We start from the raw sequence: 18,538 nt of genomic DNA, 5'->3' as shown, positions 1-18,538 counted from the left end.
GGAATTTGGCTCTGGATTCAAATGTCAGAGTTTTGTATTTTGACATAATATGCTATATGGTCCAACCACTAATGAGTCATATTTACCTCTGTACTCTGTGATTAGTATTAACTTGAACCTATAGGTCCTTTGTTGTGTGTTGGGTTGTGTCTTGAATATTGCCGCTGTCGCTTTTGATGTTGTAGTCATTGTTGGTAAAAGATTGTAATGTGATTATGTACTGAAATGTATAGCCTAACAGTTCAAAGTGATTTAAGTGGACACCAGGAAGAATAGCTGGGCTTCAGCCACAGCTAATGGAGATCCCAATAAAAGATAAAGATAAAAAAAGAGGTGGCAGATACTTTTCTCTCTGACTCGGACCCTTGGTGTGAAGGAGTCGCCCCCCATTCAGTTGTGAAATGTAAAAAGGTTCACATTGCTGAGCAGCATAGATATGTGTGACTTCAATACAATTCAACGTGGAATTGTGCCTTTAAGGCAGCCAGAAAGAGAGGAAGTGACAGTGGAGCAGCTCAGCCGGAGCTGGAGTCTTGGGGTTTTGCCATTTTGCTGCTGCTGTGATCTTCTTTCACACTGGTTCAGTCTGGTCTGGGTGGCCTGCTGCTGCTGCTGCTGCTGCTGCTGGCATTGGGTTTTTAAAGAGATTGCATTGTTTCTAATTGAAGAAGATGAAGAGCAAAGTAAGGCGCGGTGACTGCCATGGATATAGGGTTTCAATACCCACTTGGGTCACCTGTATTTAAATGATGTTCAATCATGAGGCATTTTGGAGAGAAAGAGGGCACAGGTGAAGGTCCTGAGTTGAGCACATCACTCCCACTGCTGGTTCAATTCCCACTGAGGCCACTCCTGTTGAAAGAAGAGCTGCAACGATTAACCGATTCAACTATTAAATTAGTCACCAACTATTTTGATAATCGATTATCAGTTTGAGTCATTTTTTTCATCTCCAATTCCAGCTTCTTAAAAGTGAATATTTTCTGCTTTCTTTACTCCTCTATGACTCAGACTGAATACAAGACAACAAGACATTTGAGGACGTCATCTTGGGCTTTGGGAAACACTGATCGACATTTTTCGCCATTTTCTGACATTTCATAGATCAAACTAATCGATTAATCGATCTTAACAATGAAGATAATCCGTTAGTTGCAGCCCTAGTTGAAAGTAATTTCCTATATTTTACATTGAATACCTCTGGATTGCTTATACAGTATATGATGTTAACTATAAAAAAGAGGAACAACATTTAACGGTCATTTCACTCAGTTATAAAACTCTACAGTTCATACATTTATATCATTTAAAAAACGAAGACAAATCTCCAGTCCCACTTTACAATAATGATATGTCAACATGTAACCCAGCTGCTACTGTTTGGATTGTACAAATACTGTATATTGGGCACTTATATTGTTAGCAGTATGCTATTTTTATAGATACAGTGGACATCCTGCAATAGATGAAAGAAAAAAATCTCTAATCTTGAGTTTTATTTTTGTTGTAAATGAGCAATTTAATTAAGACGTGCATGTCATCCCCCCTCTCTCTCTCTCCCCTTTCCTGTCTTCATCTGCACTATCAATAAAGGCAAAAAGAGCAAAAAAAAAACTCCCTGATTGCCTGCAATGATCTGTGCATTTGAAGCTGTATGTGAGGGTGTCACTGCATCTGCTTGTCTCGATCTCAAATATTATGTTCATAATAAACATATAAACAAAATGTTCACTGCAAAGTAGAATGTTCCTTCACTCTGTGCACATGGCAGCTAACGTACAGCATGTGAAGAGTATTGATCTTCCACATCATCAGCCATCAGCAGGTGCTGTGCTGCTCTGACCCATTTCTCACAGAGGAAGCTACAGGAAAATACAGCTTGACTAAATAACTGTAGAGCAGCCTCTCTATATCCTCCTGTCTCCACCTCGCCCCAAACACACACACACACACACACACACACACACACACACACACAGACTCACACACACATGCACACACACTTCGTAATTCCTCCACCTCCAGTGGCTGTGATACAACAGGAAGTGGGCTGATTTCCCAGAGGAGTCTGCAGTCAGGGCCCGTCACAGCTAACACAGCAGCAACAGACAAAATGTATTTAATACACAGGTTGTATAATGGTGTGCTGTGCCAACAGTTCAAAACACTGACGGGAAATTACAACCAGCTGCTAGCAACATTTAGTCTGCCAGTGCAAAGTTGTTCTGTAACAGCCTCTCTGGCTGGGAAACTAAATATTTGATTGACCCTGGTTAATTTAAGAAACAGTTAACCCAAGCTGCCTTATTAACCCTGACAAATCCTCATGGTGCATGATTTTTACCTTTTTGCTTCCCTTAAAGGACCAGTGTGTTGCATTCAGGGGGATTTATTGGCAGAAATGGAGTATGTTTTCTTTAGTGTATAATCACCTGAAAATAAGAATTGTTGTGTTTTTGTTACCTTAGAATGAGCCGTTTATATCTACATATCTTCACAGAGTCCGCCATGTTTCTATAGCCCAGAATTGACAAACTAAACACTGGCTCCAGCCAATGCGGAACACCATTTGCATTTTCACGTTTTTGCATTTGCCACCGTAGTTCTCGTACACGCTTGGCACATGGGAGAAGCTTCAGTTGGTTGCAATCTGCAACCTTACTGTTAGATGCCACCGGATCCTACATATTGGACCTTTAAAGAAAGACTGTGATTATTTGACCTTGTTGGACAAACTGACTGTCTGCTGTTGTGATTTCATCCAAAAACGGTGATGTATATGTTGGTCACATACGTCCTTACCAGCCTGCAGATGTTGTACGTTATTAAAGGTGCTATCAGTGCTAAACAGTGTAAACAACGGCAAAAGTGCTGACATAGCTAACAGTGTTAACCTGGGGGGAACCGGAGGATGGGTGCTACGCTTCCACAATGGATTACAACATACATAGAGGGAAGAGCGACTTCTCTGCTCAGGTAGATATTACGCCGCTATATCTTTACATATCATATAGTTGTTTGATGCTATATAAATGCTCTGGATATTGAATTTAGCACATTTAAGTACTGGAAAAGTTGCCACCGTGATTCTGCAATCCTAATCTCTGTCTTTATGCAGACACTGGCCTCATATAACCGTCTGTATTTTAAAAGTTTTATAGTCTTCATGTTCCTCCAACATTTTGAAGTTTCTGAGTCATGGTCGGGCAACTAAAAAATACATTAAAGAACCTCAGAATGAAGAGCAAGGCTGGCTGGTCAAAGTCAAGTCATCTTAGTTGAGCACGTGTGGGTGGATTTTGCTTTTAAGTGTGACCCCACTATCTTGCATCATGTCTACACAAGATTGGCAGGAACATCTGAAGGTTGGCGGGCTCAGACTCAAATCTGCTCTGGGTTATGCGGAATTTAAATGAGCCATTTTTTAAAAATCAAAGTAGAGACACTGTTACTGTAGGAATAGATTTAGTGTGTCTTGCTTTCTGGAGGCGGACTACTGTACTCAGCCTACCTTTGGTTTTAAAGTCATGTCTCGCTTCCTCCTGCTGACAATCCACTCAATGTACTTTCTGGGACAACATGCATAGAAGAGTGTTTTTAAGATGTGGCAGTGATGTACTGTATATGTGTGTGTGTTTGTTGGTTTGAGGTTGGGGTGGGTGGGGAGCTACCCACGGAAAGTGTTTCCGTGTTTCAGGAGTGGTGTGTGTGAATTATTGAAAAGCCCTCAAGGTTTTTCTGGCTGCCGTATCGGTATTTCTTGCCATAGAGTCGCAAGTAGAGTGTACTGTAGTTACACTTTAAAGGTGAGACGAGATGTGTCCAAACTGCACTGCAGCATTAGCAGGACAGGAAACTTAACTCCAGGGTCTGCTCCCAGCTTCAATCAGTCAGTCAGTCACTCCAGCTCGCCTTAAGGTCATGACCAACTAGCTATATAGATTTGAATCTCCAGTTGACGGCTGGTTTCTGGCAGAAGTGTCAGAGAGAGAAAGATGTTTTACTAGCCACTTTTACTCATGGATGTGTTAAACAAAGAATGAGGAATCCACCCAGCACATACAAAAAGTCTCCCACTTCCAACTCAGATGCACATAACAATTTCACTTTAGTGTAGCCTGGCAGATTGCTTGATGTGAATGATACCAAGATAATATGTTGGTATGTGTGGCTCTTGATGCAGCTTTGAAAAATACTGGACATTAAAGGGATAGTTTGGGTGTTGAAGTGGGGTTGTATGAGGTACTTGTTCATAGTCAGTGTTTTACCTACTGTACAGCCAATGATGACAATCGGCACGGCCCCAGTTTGGAGAAACAGACAGGAGTACCAGCACGGAACCAAAGCAATGTACAGCTGTGGACGGGGCCAGCAGCAAAACATATTTTAGCCACCTAAAAGAAAGGTCCACCTAAAAACAATCAATATCAGTTAAAGTGTGCGCTATATTTAGAATATTTTCTGCGCTTTCCCTTGCCCTCAGACAGGCCTTTCCAATGAGGAACTGAAGTATTGTATCCATCTATGCTCTCTCCAAAGCCACCGGACACCCTTGTAGAACACGGGAGTTGCTGGTCTACCACTGCCTCGTTCGATTAGTTTAGTGTGTGACTTTAGTTACTGTAGTTCAGATTCACCGAAGTCACACAATAACACAAACAAACTAACCGACTGAGGCAACGATAGACCAGCAAACCCTGTGTCCTGATGGAAAAATTACAGTTTTTTTCAATGGAGTCTGGTGGCTTTGGTAAGAGCATAGACGATACAACGGCTTCAGTTTCCTGTTGAAAAGGGCTGTCTGACGGCAAAGGTAAAGTGGTGAAAATGATCTAAATATAGCGAACATGTAAACTGATGTTGATTTCTTTTAGGTGGGCCTTTCTTTTAGGTGGTTAAAATATGTTTTGTTGTCCGTCCACAGCAGTACATACCGTTGGTTCCATAAATTAACTCCTGTCTGCTTCTCCAAACTGGAGGCGTGCCGACAGTCATCTACTGTAGGTAATACTCTGACTATGGATAAGAACCTCATTCAACCCCACTTCAAAACACCAGAACTATCCCTTTAAACCTAATGGTTAAAATTGTTCTGGAGAAAGGATTTGTTGTTGTTGAGGGGAGTTAATCAGCACTACGCCTTGTGACTATAATAGCTACTAACAGGCCACTACATCATCGACCACTGCCAGCATCAGGTGGGCCTGAGCAGGTATTATTTGTTTTCAGTTGCTTAGGTGACTTGGATCACAGCTTGTGACTCTTACTGTGTCGTTGTGCGAGGTGATCTGTGCGAGTTGATGTGAATGCAGTTCGGAAGCGCAGCCAGGCAGGCAGGCAGGCTGGGTGAGGATGAGGCCAGTGAGAGGAAGGCTTGTTGGCAGAGCCGGAGGCCTCTGGAACAGAAATGCTGTTATCTGCTAACGTTGCTCTACTGCTGCTGGCTGCTGTATCTGTGGTGACTCATCAAAAACACACACATACAGACATGCACACTTATGGAGAAACTCCCTGACTTAATCAGACTGACAAACATAAGCGTGCACACCCTTAAAATGACACAATACTATTTGACATTTACATACTCACACACAGTTAGATAGGCACCTTGAGACATGCACACAGACAAATACAATCCTGAATTCTTACAAAAACACACATGAGCATTATGACAAACGTAAACACATACTATATACACACTCTTTGTGTTTTGGGACTTGAAGTCAGAGTGACATTTCATCCAAATCAAGTCACATGGAATTTTTGTGAAACGACTTAACTTTGATTTCCTGTAATAGAGATTGATAATAAGATTATGTGGAAGAATACAATTTGGAAATGTCAACACTTTTTGTCCTTTTTAAAGGTGCTAAATTCGATATCCAGAGCATCATTATAGCATCAAACAACTATTTGTTATGTAAAGATATATCGGAGTAATGTCTACCTAAGCAGAGAATGAAGTCACTCTCCCTCTGTGTGTGTTGTAATCTGAGCTTCTCCTTGCTTTGTTGACATCACCGGGCCAGCATCGTGTACTTTTAGTGCATGTTCGTGCATGTGAGCGTGCCCCACTGGCTAGCTCATGGCGAATGCTCTGCACTGCTGTCGTACGGCGGTTACAGCTGATAACGCCGTCCTGACCGACGGTTGCATAGCACCCACCCTCCGGTTCCCTCTCAAGTTAACACTCTGTCAGCACTTTCACCATTGTTTGCAATGTTTAGCGCTGTTAGCATCGTTAGCTGTGAGCTGCGGCTCACCGTCGTCATGTTGAGAACCGTCGAGAGGCAATAAAAATGCTCCAAATCTCGTATTTAGCACCTTCTTTAAAAAAAAAAAATCTTCACTCATAGTAAAAAAACTTGAGTTTTGAATTGAACAAGGGACATTTGAGGTAAAGATCCACATCTACAGGTAAAGATCCACTTCTACTCCTTTCTACCCCCCCATAACCTTCACACCCTTTACTTTGAACACCTATTTCAGCTTCAAAATACCTCCTGTATTTAGCCTAAACCTGTCCATATCCCAGTGAAAACCCTTTCCTCTCACTGTTCATGCAATGATCTCCTCATGTTTGTCCTATAACATCTGTCATAAAACATCTGCCCTTTGTCGTAACTACCCACCAGCTCCCTAACTTTGTTCTATTCATAATTTTTTGAAATATAGAACTGTTCATGTAGCAGCCTTCTTATGCATCAAGCATTGCTTGAAGTTTCAATCAAACATTTACACTTGCAATTAGCAGTTTTTTAGATTCTCTTACCGGGAGCGATCTGCAATACAGTTCACAGTTCAGTACTACATCACCAACATGCACATGGAATGAATAGTAAGGAGGGAAAAAGGTCGGAGGTCACAGGACAAATAATATTCCTGTGACCTGAGGTGAACATGGAAGAAATATGTGCTAAAACATATATATATTCAGTATGAATAAAACATGCCACACAGCTGAAATGTATTGTAATACTGCTGATGTCAAGACTTTCAAGTGAAAACTATAAGTTTCTTCATAACGTTATATGATGGTATTCATTCACTCTACTCTGCACCTCTTACCAGTTTTCACATCCACAATCCTTCTCATTCAACCGTCACTATTACTTTAACTTCAGTTATTATAAGACAGAATACATTTTCATTTTAAAATATAAACAGCACTTTCATGTGATAAGTTTTCATTGAATGCCCTACACATGCCTCATTAGGTATGTCTGAGAGGTCACCTCATGGTGAAGCACATACAAACAGATTTTTAAATGAGTCCATGTAAAACAAAATATTAGAGATATCACATTACTTCAAACCATGTAAACCTTTAATCTGAATATAAGATGATGAATCCCATTGCTGCTGTGCGTATAAAGGTACTGATTTTGTCAAGATGAAATAGGTGTATGAGGAGCTGAGTATGTTATCTCTTATCTATTCCCTCTGGCTAACATTATGTTAGAGATTTAACCATTTCCCAAATCGTGTCTCCATCCTTTGACCCAAACAAAGATGTGAAAACAATAACTGCTTTCCAGTTGCCATCTTTGTTTGGGTCAAAGGATGGTGACATACCAGGTCAGGGCTGTAGTCAAATCCAACTTAATTGAGTCCAATCAAGTCCAAGTCTAGGTCCAGTCGAGTCTGAGTCAAGAACAAGTCCTAAGGCAGTCGAGACCTAATCAAGACCGAGTCCTGAGCAAATCGAGTCCTGTTCAAGACCATAATCGGCAATAGTGCCTTTCCAATGCTAATATAGTTATTAATGCGTTAGGATGGACAGAAATCATCTATAAACAATATTGATGTATCTTCTAACATTAAACTAATCAATGCATAATTTAGGTTTGAGGACCATTACAGTCTAACGTTCATAAACCTTGAATTTGATCTGATATTTGCTACAGACGTTTCTACTTACTGTTAGTGTTTTCCCCTTTCTTCCTGGGATACAGTACAGGCAGGATGTGTAGTACACAAGGAGGCTATTTGTGGCGGGAAAGAGGATTGTTTTTTTATCTGTTTATCATCATATTCATTAGTCCATTATTCCTTGTGAGGCAGACGCTATTGCGCACGACAACATTGAGGAGAGAGAGAGACAGAGAGAGGACAGAAGTGTAGACGTTATACAAAAACTGTCTTTGATCATGAAGCCTAATGTTGCTGTACAGTTCTCAGGTGTTTCAGTGAAGTAGCCTAAATACACTGCAGGGTGAAGTTTCTACTAACATGGACAAACAGAGTGACAGCTGACTCAAATGAACGGGTCCAGTGCGGGTTGAATGCTCATCGACAGGTCTGTGTTATATACAGTACGTCTGGTGTATGAAACATCAGTATCATCACTGCTGCATTTTTATTAACTATAATAATCTGGTCACATCTCTCATCCAGGCGCCGTCTCACTCCCTCTTCCTCTCATTGCATTTCTCGCAGTCATCAAACTAGACGACCTGTTTTTTTGCAGTGGCGGGCCAAATTGCGTTCGGGGATATTTTTAGCAGCACCGCTTTTGAAAGCGTATAAGATGACGGTCAATATGTGTAGGGTGCTTATTTTGATCTTTACCGTCGGGACGGTTGTGTGTCTGGCCTCTCCGGTCCGGCTTCACTGCGGGGCTGCAGGGGTCTACCAAATAATGACACCTGCTACTCTGAGTTGACACACCGTATGGAGCAGATGCATTCATGTTCAGTTTGCAGCATCCGTCTTCCGACTATCTAATGATAAAATGCAGCTGTTACGCCAAAATTAACCAAATGGGTTTTATTTCTTTAAAAAAAAGCAAAACGACGATGTGGGCGGTGGGTACGTAGTGTAATCGGTCTGTGCCCGACCACCGTGTAACACCTGTAACACTGACTACCGCTACAAGCCTACTGGTGCAACAGGTTAATAGTTTACTCACTGCATAATAGAAAAGAGTTTGATTATGGGCGTGTCTTCAAAACCTCTGTGAGATTCCTTAAATTACCTCCTGAGCTTTACTGGTGTGTATTTTCTTTTTTGATAACAGTGGGTCATTACAGTTACAAATATGAGAACAATAACCTAATTAACTAACCTAACTAACTAATGCCGAGAGCTGAGAGGAGAGTCAGTGTTTGTCCTGGAAGTGTTTCTCCTCCTGCGTGTCTGCCCAGCTGTTAGCAGGATGACACAGTGGATTCAGTTACCATCCTGTCAGCTGAAGGTCACAGGTTCAGTGTTTTTTTTGCACAGCAATGTGTTGAGATGGCCTTGAACACGAACAGCGCTCTCAAATTCACACCTACTCATTCAGGCTGACAGCAAAGCATGTGGTGTTCAGGCAGGTTTATTTCTAATTTATCCGTTTCGACAGTTGTGGGAAAAGCTCGAAAGTTGACAAAGACCTGTCTGGTGGTGTGACGGCTTTACAGACTCTGTTGACAGACTGTCACTGTTCAAGGTGGCAATGTTTTATATTTACAGTTAAGGATAGGATTGGAAACGTAAAAGTGGAAGTACAGTAAGGCCCTGTTCAGACCTGTCATTAGCATATCTCTTGGGTGATCCCATCAAAAGTGGAGAGCTTTAAACCTGCAGTAGGTAGAGAGTTTTTGGCATCATTGGGCAAAAATTCCATAATAACCTTTCAGCATATTGTAATTCAAGTGTTCTGAGAGAAAACTAGACTTCTGCACCTCCTCATGGCTCTGTTTTCAGGCTTTCAAAAATCTACTTTGGCCAATCAGAGGTCATTTCAGAGAGAGAGAGAGCATTCCTATTGGCTGTTCATTCAACGGAGGCAGCTGTCAATCACTCGCGAACTCCAACCAAACGGTCAAACTAGGCAGTGCTGATCAAATATTAATCGATATTGTGTTACTGTAATGCCTATTTCTCTCCTCAAATGTTTTCAGAAACATCTTGTAGTGTACTGTTTAGCTGTAAAATGAGAAAGTCTGCTCTGGCTGGTGGGCGGTGCTTGGTGTTTCTACAACTGATCATAACATGGCTGCCGGGTCACAAACTTTACCTGTCTCATGCACTGCTGTCAGGATATAGTGACACGCACATGCATCTTGCAAAGACCAAATGTGTTGATGTTTAAGCAGCAATGCACTTCCATTCCATTGTTTTGAAAGGTGCTATATACATAAAGTTATTATTATTATATTATTATTATTATTATTATTATTATTATTATTATTATATTATTATTATTATTATTATTATTATTATTATTATTATATTCTATGGTCTATTCTTTGGAATGTTCCAAGTAAACCAAATCGCCCAAGATGTTTGATGCACTCGTAATATCTCTATGGACTTTTCGAAAATTTTAGAGGTCGTGGACAAAGTTGAATGTGTACATAGGCCTACTTCTGCTTATGCAGAGGTCGTCAGTTGAGTAGGCGGTTCATCAATGTGGCTCAGGACACATTCACGTACACACTGCTAAAAGAATGTGGCCATATGCGGCCCAGATCACGTCCGAATGTGGTCCGAGCGATCGGATCTCAATTAGGGATGTGATGGTGAGGAATATTTCCCACCGGTTAATAAACTTGTGACAACATCGGTGTTACCGATTACACCGGACGTTTTACAAGAAAATATGACGGTCAGTATGTGTAACATTGATTTTTACCGTTGGGTGGCTGTGTGTCTGGCCTCTCCGTTAGAGCTTTTGCTGTAGGGGCGAAAGGGGTTTACCTGGCACCGCTGCACCGTGCACTCCAGCTGTGACCGCTCCGTCCTACTCGCGGCGATTACCTCATTAACGTTATGGTTCTCTCATAGTATTGGGATTAAATCTGAAATATAGCCAAATAGGCGCGTTTGCTTTTCGCTTCGACACCAAATCCTCCGCCATTGTCCGACTATCTATTGATAACATGTCGTCTATAGACATGACTATCTATTGATAACATGTCGTCTATAGACATGACTATCTATTGATAACATGTCGTCTATAGACATGACTATCTATTGATAACATGTCGTCTATAGACATGACTATCTATTGATAACATGTCGTCTATAGACATGACTATCTATTGATAACATGTCGTCTATAGACATGACTATCTATTGATAACATGTCGTCTATAGACATGACTATCTATTGATAACATGTCGTTAGTGTCATATATTTTGTATAATGCTCAAAAGTTAACGACCATCAGTAATATGTATTTAAATGAGCTGTGAAAATGTTCTCACGCATCAGTCCACAGGCAAATGGCTAATTCTAAGGCTGATGGTTTAATCCCTCATGGCAAAACAAGGATATCTACAGGTCCTTAGCGAAAGCTGACAACTCATTACATCCTAACTTTTACTGCTGCTTTTCTGCTCCTGAGCAAGGCACCTGCCTTCATTCATCCTCCTCGCCCTGCCATCTGTGACTGTGCTCCCTCATTTTATTAACTGTCACAGATGAAGTGTCCATGTGAATGTATGCTAATGTAATATCCGTGGTACATTACTCCCTCAAAGATAGAAGCTGGACCATTTCATTTCCTTTTATGAGACTGCCGTGCTGACCAGCAGAATGGAGGTACAGTAATTACAGCTTCCCCGGCTGCCCGCTGCCCTATACTGGGTGTGCGTTCAGTGCTGCTCTGCTGCCAAGTGTGAAAGGGAAGCTGGCATATCGCAGGACAGCAGAGGAGGAGCTGAGCAGCTATAATGAAAAAACCTCTGCAAACCTCGTAAAGCAAGCAGACGCAGAGCTGTGTGCATGTTTAACGTCAGGTCCCTTCTCCTGCAGAAGTTATTCACTGTGAATCTGGACATAAATGAACTAGAAAATCAATCCAAGCATTCCAGTTTGAAGTGTGAGCGAGTCAATGGTTAAAATTGTCCCCTCAAAGCCAGAGGCTGTTGGTTCAGATTGTTTTTGAAGAATCTTAAAGAGTAACTTCATACCAGGCTGAAATCTGTTTCACTGTCTTATCTCTCTTTGACACACATAGTAAAGATTATAAAGACAACAAACATAAAAACAACATTTGGGAAAGTATAGCAGTTGAACTTACTTGTGATGGTGAGTAACCTACAAAAGAGGGGTAAACATACTTCGCTGTCAAGGTAACGTATAGAGAATCATTCATTTCCTAGTGCCTTAAGTCACAGTCACACGTGCGCCATCGCGTGCCTTTAGCTGATGTTTTGCTATGGACATTATTTGTGTCAGAAATGACATGTAGTCGTTGTAAAAGGTATACTATAAAACCTGACTATAAACAATATCAATTACGCTTTTATATTATTATTTTGATTACCAGCAATGGAAGCATATGAGCTCACTGTCTCAGAAATTGCCGGAGCCCCGGAGGTATTGTAAGTTGACCATTACAAACTAACCATTGAATTAAAGGCCATGTATCACATATGATATGAACACATTGAGACTCTGTTCAGTCAAGTCATGAATGATGAGAACCGGTGCAATGTAGCTCAGCATTTACACACGCGCCACCCATAGGAAATGCGACCACATTGTAGCTTTTTTACTGCACACTTGGAATATCGCGCCTCTCTCCAGTGTGCAGAGTCGCCCGATTTGACTGTTATCAGCTCACTAAATGTGCTTTATTAGTCGTTATAAGCCTCATAGATATGGGTCTATTACATTGTAAAAATGAAAGTATTAAAAATGAAAGTAACTAAAACTTTTTTAGGTTTAGGCAACAAAACCATTTAGTTAAGGAGTGTGGGTTTATTTTAGTAAAAACAACGATGAATCGATTTTAATACATTTTCAGTGGAATTCACGGAGAGAGAATTTTTGTGTTGGTGTGAAAAGTTTGAACGCAAAAAATCATCAGCGAATATTCCATATGTTCGTTTTGGTTTTCTGTATTGTCACGGTGTGAAAAGGCCTTTAGAGTACACCTGTACATCACTACACCAAGCTGAGAACTTAACCCACTTGAGGTCAGCAAAGAGAAGATTTCCAGGGGGTGTTAAGTTACTCTTTAACAAGCTGTGGTCGTGGTCGTGGTTGTATGTTTGTTTGTCGGCATGTTCATTCTGTGACTGACCCAAATCGGTCTAGGTTGTTTCCTTTCTTTGCCTCCGCGCCGGCGACTAATTCGATTTTGGTGGTCATAGGTCAAGACCACTGTGACCTTACAAAACACGTTTTTTGGCCATAACTCAAGAATTCAAATGCTAATTATGACAATTTCACACAAATGTCTAACAGGTTAAGATGATGAAGTGATGAGATTTTGGACAGACGTGGATGTAAATTGCAACTTGACTGGTTGGGAGAGATGTACAACTGTGAGGCTAGTTTTATGATTGATTAAGTCTTCCAATCAAAAAATGATAAGAGAAGTGTTAAGAACAAAGAGTATGAAAAATGATGATCAATAACACAAACCGTATTCACTTTCATGTCTCTGTGGGTTTGACCTCGGACATCATTGTATTATATTATTCTTAACGTTGATTATATATGAATTGTCTCCACTGTTGCAACCATTTTGGGCTGCATAAAAGCCTTCAGCAAGGTTTTGTGTAGCTGAAAGCGATACTGTCATAGATATGCAGTGTCCTTCTCACATCTCCTCTTCTTTCCGTTCTTTGCGTTCTTCACAACAGTCATGCTTCTGGATTTTTATTTTTTTAATAACCCCATTCAGTAAGCATTTAAAGGACGGGGATGTACAGGATGTTCAGAACAGTTTAAACCCAAATCAGCACAAAATACTCCTAATATAATTTTATGGCATGGTAAAAAATAAATCAGTCAATATCAAATATATATAAAGGGCCCTGTTTAAACAAAACAAACAGTCAGCAGCTGTGGACGACCGCTAGTGCAGCTTTACCTCCGCTGTTTGCTGAGCGTTGCTGCAGGCTGCTGTGTCCACATCTGCTTAATGTCTAAATGTGTTTGGGATGTTTATCGTGGGGAGATGGGCTGAGCTCCATGCTCGTTTCTAACACCGTCCTGCTCTACATTTGTACAGGTCCACACATTCAAACCTGAGAGCTCACAATCTGCTACTGATGGCTCCATCTACAGCAGTTAGTAGCATACAATGCCTGGCCTAAGGGCACTCCAACAGCTTTGTTGCATTACAGGAGGGTTTTACTCAGTGACTTTCACAGTCAGAGTTTGTGACAGGCTCCTCATCAGATCTAATCATGACTGTTATTAAGTGAACCATGTTTGAGCAAAATATCCATCATGCAATAAATTATGAGCTCCCTGCTGCAGGCTTGGTGCCCGTTGTGGTTTTTAATGGACTCACCAGAAAGCTCCCCAAGACACCGGTAGCTTTGTCACTGATGTGATATGAGCTGATGGATTTTGAGAAAATGTGAAATAATTATGCGTCGTGTGACCCCATTCTGTTACCAACAGCCTTTCAGTCAGCTGCTACTAGCTGTTGTCATACAGGTAGTTATAGCCGCCCTGTGCTGGTATCCATCAATTTCTACACATTTGTTTTCTATTAACAAATACGATTAAAATATTTTCTTCAACACACAGGGTCAAATTATAACTTTATTGAAATAATACACTTCAAAATAAGAGAATAGTTGATACAGAGACAAACGATGTACTCTAATAGTAATCAAACTGTTAAAGCAAGGTTAATAAGATATAGAGATATATGAGAAAAGAGAAATGGCAACAGAAACTGAGTTTGCGGTAGTTAGATGTGTCTACAACATTGGCGTGTCAAAAAGAAAACTCCGGCTGCCTTTAGTTATTCGAAGGAATGAAAAATTTACAAACATTATCCACAAAGCATCTCTAAACTTTGAACAGTGGCAGCAGTAGTTATAGAGTATACAGTATATTACTCATTATGGTATACCATTAAATAACAGAAAGTGTTTTGTATTTGCACTATAGGAGCACCATTAAATAATAGAAAATGTTCGTTATTGTTTTTTTTACTGTTGATACACTCTTAAATAATAGCAAATTGCTTGTTTTTTGTTTTTTTAACTATAGATACACCATTAAATAATAGAAAGTGTATTGTTTTTTACTGTAGGTACACCATTACACAACAGAAAATATCTTTTTTTTTTTTAGATACGCTTTTAATTATTAAAAAATTTCCGTTTTTAAATTGCAGGACAAAGTCCAATTTTAAGCCTAAAAGTCTAGTAAAAAAAAGATCTGAAAAAGAAGATCTGAAAAATGTCGGAGAAAAAAAGTCTAAAAAAAAGATCTGAAAAATGTCGGACAAAAAACGATCTGAAAAATGTCGGACAAAAAAAGTCTGAAAAAAAAGTCTGAAAAAATGTCCGAAAAAAAAATCTGAAAAAAAAGATCTGAAAAATGTCCGAAAAAAAAGATCTGAAAAGGTCTAGTAGTAGTAGTTTGGATCATAGAAGTTTGCAGTATTAGTCACAGTAGTAGTAGGAGTATGAGGTATGAGCAGCAGCAGTAGTAGTCGTGGTTGAGTAGTCGTAGTAGTGGTAAAAGTGCAGTAGAACCATAGAGGTTAGAAGTCGCCCATAGCCATCCCACTGGTCTGGATGTCTGCTGATTGGCTTTGATTGAAAGGGAGGAAGTTGAATTTGGCATGTGTATAAAATTCCAGATGAACTGTGAGTAATGAATCTTTTGCTTGCCATGTGAGTGAAGGTATTCACCACATCTTTAGTCACAGTGAGTGTGTAGAAAGGCTGAATCAGGAGCTGGCAGGCTGGGGCACAGTGGCCTGGAGAGCTGCATAATGTACACCAGTTATAAATCTGCCAGCAGCGTATACGGCATCACAACATGGTCCAGATTGGACGGAGAAAAAAGACTGAAACTGTGTTCCAACTCTCTGTCGTCCTATCTCCCTTCATCTTCACGGGGACGAAGGCATTTTTACCGCCTGTATTGATCATGTGCTTTTATAGGGCCAAGAGGATCATTCTGGGGAGTGGTTCTTCACGTCCATTGCATTCTTCGCCCCAAATGACCTCGAGCAAAATCAAGTAATTGAACTAAAATGTTCGGTGCCATCAATCTCTGCTTACTGGGCTGTAACTGCTGCGACAGCTTAAGAGGGAAGATGGGATAACGGTTGGTTGAGCTCCTGTAGGTGTCTCAGTACATGAAGAAGGCTTTCAAGGTCACATGTAAGTGTTTGCATCCGGGAAGTTAATTTACGTTTCATTAGGAGCATTCTTACATCACAAACATATAGTCGTAAAATACTGAAAGACTGTTTGTTATTCTGTAGTAAATTTCAGTGCTGTGGAAAGTTAGTTCCTTGGTTGTTTCATCTTTTCCATTTAACTTTGTTTGCTTGTTTCACACTCATTGAATAAAAAACGCTTTATATTAAGGTCTTTATAATAAACATTAATAGGTAATAAGGCCCTTATAAGTCCTTATAGCAATAAGGCTTTTATTAACATTCTTAAGCAGTCTATAAACTGCTAACACGTTTCTTATAAGTGCTTATAGATGTGTTATAATGATGCTATTATCAACACTTATATAGTCTTATTAACACATAATAATGTTAAAAAGCATCTTATACAAGTTCTTATAAGGGCCTTATTACCTATCAACTAATGCTTATTACATGAACCAATATAAAGCATTACCAAATAACATTTTCTTTTTAAATTCATAGTGTATAACAAAGTGCAAAAATGAAATAAAAATACACTTTTAACAGATATTGTCACATGCTACAATGAAGAAAGGGTTGCTTGTATTACAATGCAGAGTAGCAGCCAGTCTGAGCCTTTTTGTCTTCTTTGTGCCATTAAGTGCCTGTATTTGTGCACATATTGAGTTCATGAATGCTCTAATTTTTCTGCATTCAGTGGCTCCTTCTTGTCCTTCGTTTTTATAGATCAGTGAACAGCTGATATTCAGATCAGTCATTCCCTTTTCACTTATCTGTTCCATTTTCCATTATGGGCATGGATCGATCAACAGGACAGCCTCTTAACCAAAAGCTACACAATATGTGGTATTTAATTTAATAGGTAATACTTTTTCGATTTATCTTAACTTAACTAACCTATTTAACTTTTGAATATGTAAATCAAGACATCAAGTGTGGACAATTTATTTTTCTTATGCTTTTCATTGTATGTAAATACTACTTGTTTCTGACTGTCCACTTGTTAGTATGATCATTCTCTTTTTCTTTATTTTTTCTTTTATTCTTTTTTGTATTCTACATGTTCAAAATAAATTTTGAAATTAAATTAAATGAAATTAATAATGGACAGAATGCAAAATATGCATACATATGTCCTATTACTACTTACTAGTGAAGTAACACAACACAAACATTCATATAAGTACAGTGCACATAGGAAGGGTATCAATGGTATAAATGGTTGTCAGCAATGCAGCTAAAAACTCGAAATGCTCTTTCTCTCCTGTTTTAAATGTTTTTATTGTGAAGCATTATTTTTCCAAGATAGCAAAACATAGTATTGTCACACTCCTTTTCCATATATATATATAAACAAAAGTCACAAGAAGAACACTCTTCAAAAATATGAAAATAAATAAATAAATAAATAAATAAATAAATAAATACATACATACATAATAAATGAAGGAAAATAAATACATTCTGAATAATAAGATCAATATATACTGTATATAACTATTACTAATAATAATATATGATAAACAATAATAATAATCATGACAACAGTAATAAACCAGATGATTTTACCCTGAAGATTTTTAGATAATCTGACCCAAGTGGTCATCTCTCCATGTCACTCTCGATAGTATAAGAAAGCCCAATGGACCTTCTATTGCTATTCTTCACCCCACGAATCCCCAATCCCTCACTACCACACTTTGGCACTTTGGTTGATTTTCAAATGTGTGTAGGAAGAGGGAACAGTGCGTATGGAAGTGTTTCACCAGCGTTTCAGCAGCAAGAACAACACATAAACTGTATGTCTGTCGCCAAACCAAAGCAATAGTCCAAACAGTAACCTGCCATAAAGCTCAATACACCCGGCCTCACAGTTTAATCCATTTATTGGGTTTAACAACATGGATAAAACTACATGTACACACAGTAGGACAGGAAAAAACTTCCAGTAACATCACTTCAGCACCAAGGACAGCGCATATTCCTTTACAGTGGAGTATAGGTCACCTGGTGTTTTCCAGCTTGTCATATGTTTCCAGTGAAATACACTAAATAATAACTGTACTTTTACAGTTTACAGTTACAGTGTACAAACTGCTGTTGTCACCTTACAACATTAACTAAAATCAAATGATCCAAACACTTCCTTTAATTGAATTTTGAGCTGCCACCGGGTGAAGTTTTCCAGTGCAGCTTTAACAGATTTGTTTTTTTTTGTTTTGACATTTTCCTCATGATTCTACTTTTACGGTGAATAAACTTAATTAAAAAAAATCCCACAATTTCTAAACTGAACCCGTAAATTGTGTTTACTTCGCACACCCACGCATGCAAACAAACAAACATGCACACACACACATGCAAACACACAATCAGACGCCCACGCTGGGCCGCAACGGAGACGATAGAGAGAGGAAACAGATAGAGGAAAGCCTTTGGAACGCCAGATAACA

At 39.5% G+C, this 18,538-nt stretch overlaps 1 protein-coding gene across 1 annotated transcript in view; it reads left to right on the top strand.

Annotated features, from left to right (window-relative positions):
• fam163ab (family with sequence similarity 163 member Ab) overlaps window positions 1–18,538 on the top strand; it is a 35,856-nt gene that overhangs the window by 618 nt on the left and 16,700 nt on the right. The window lies entirely within an intron of this gene.

The sequence above is a fragment of the Sebastes fasciatus genome, chromosome 5, assembly GCF_043250625.1.
Source record: "Sebastes fasciatus isolate fSebFas1 chromosome 5, fSebFas1.pri, whole genome shotgun sequence".
Taxonomy (NCBI): Eukaryota; Metazoa; Chordata; class Actinopteri; order Perciformes; family Sebastidae; genus Sebastes; species Sebastes fasciatus.
The sequence above is the reverse complement of the archived record's forward strand: the minus strand, read 5'-3'. Positions and strand labels throughout refer to the sequence as shown.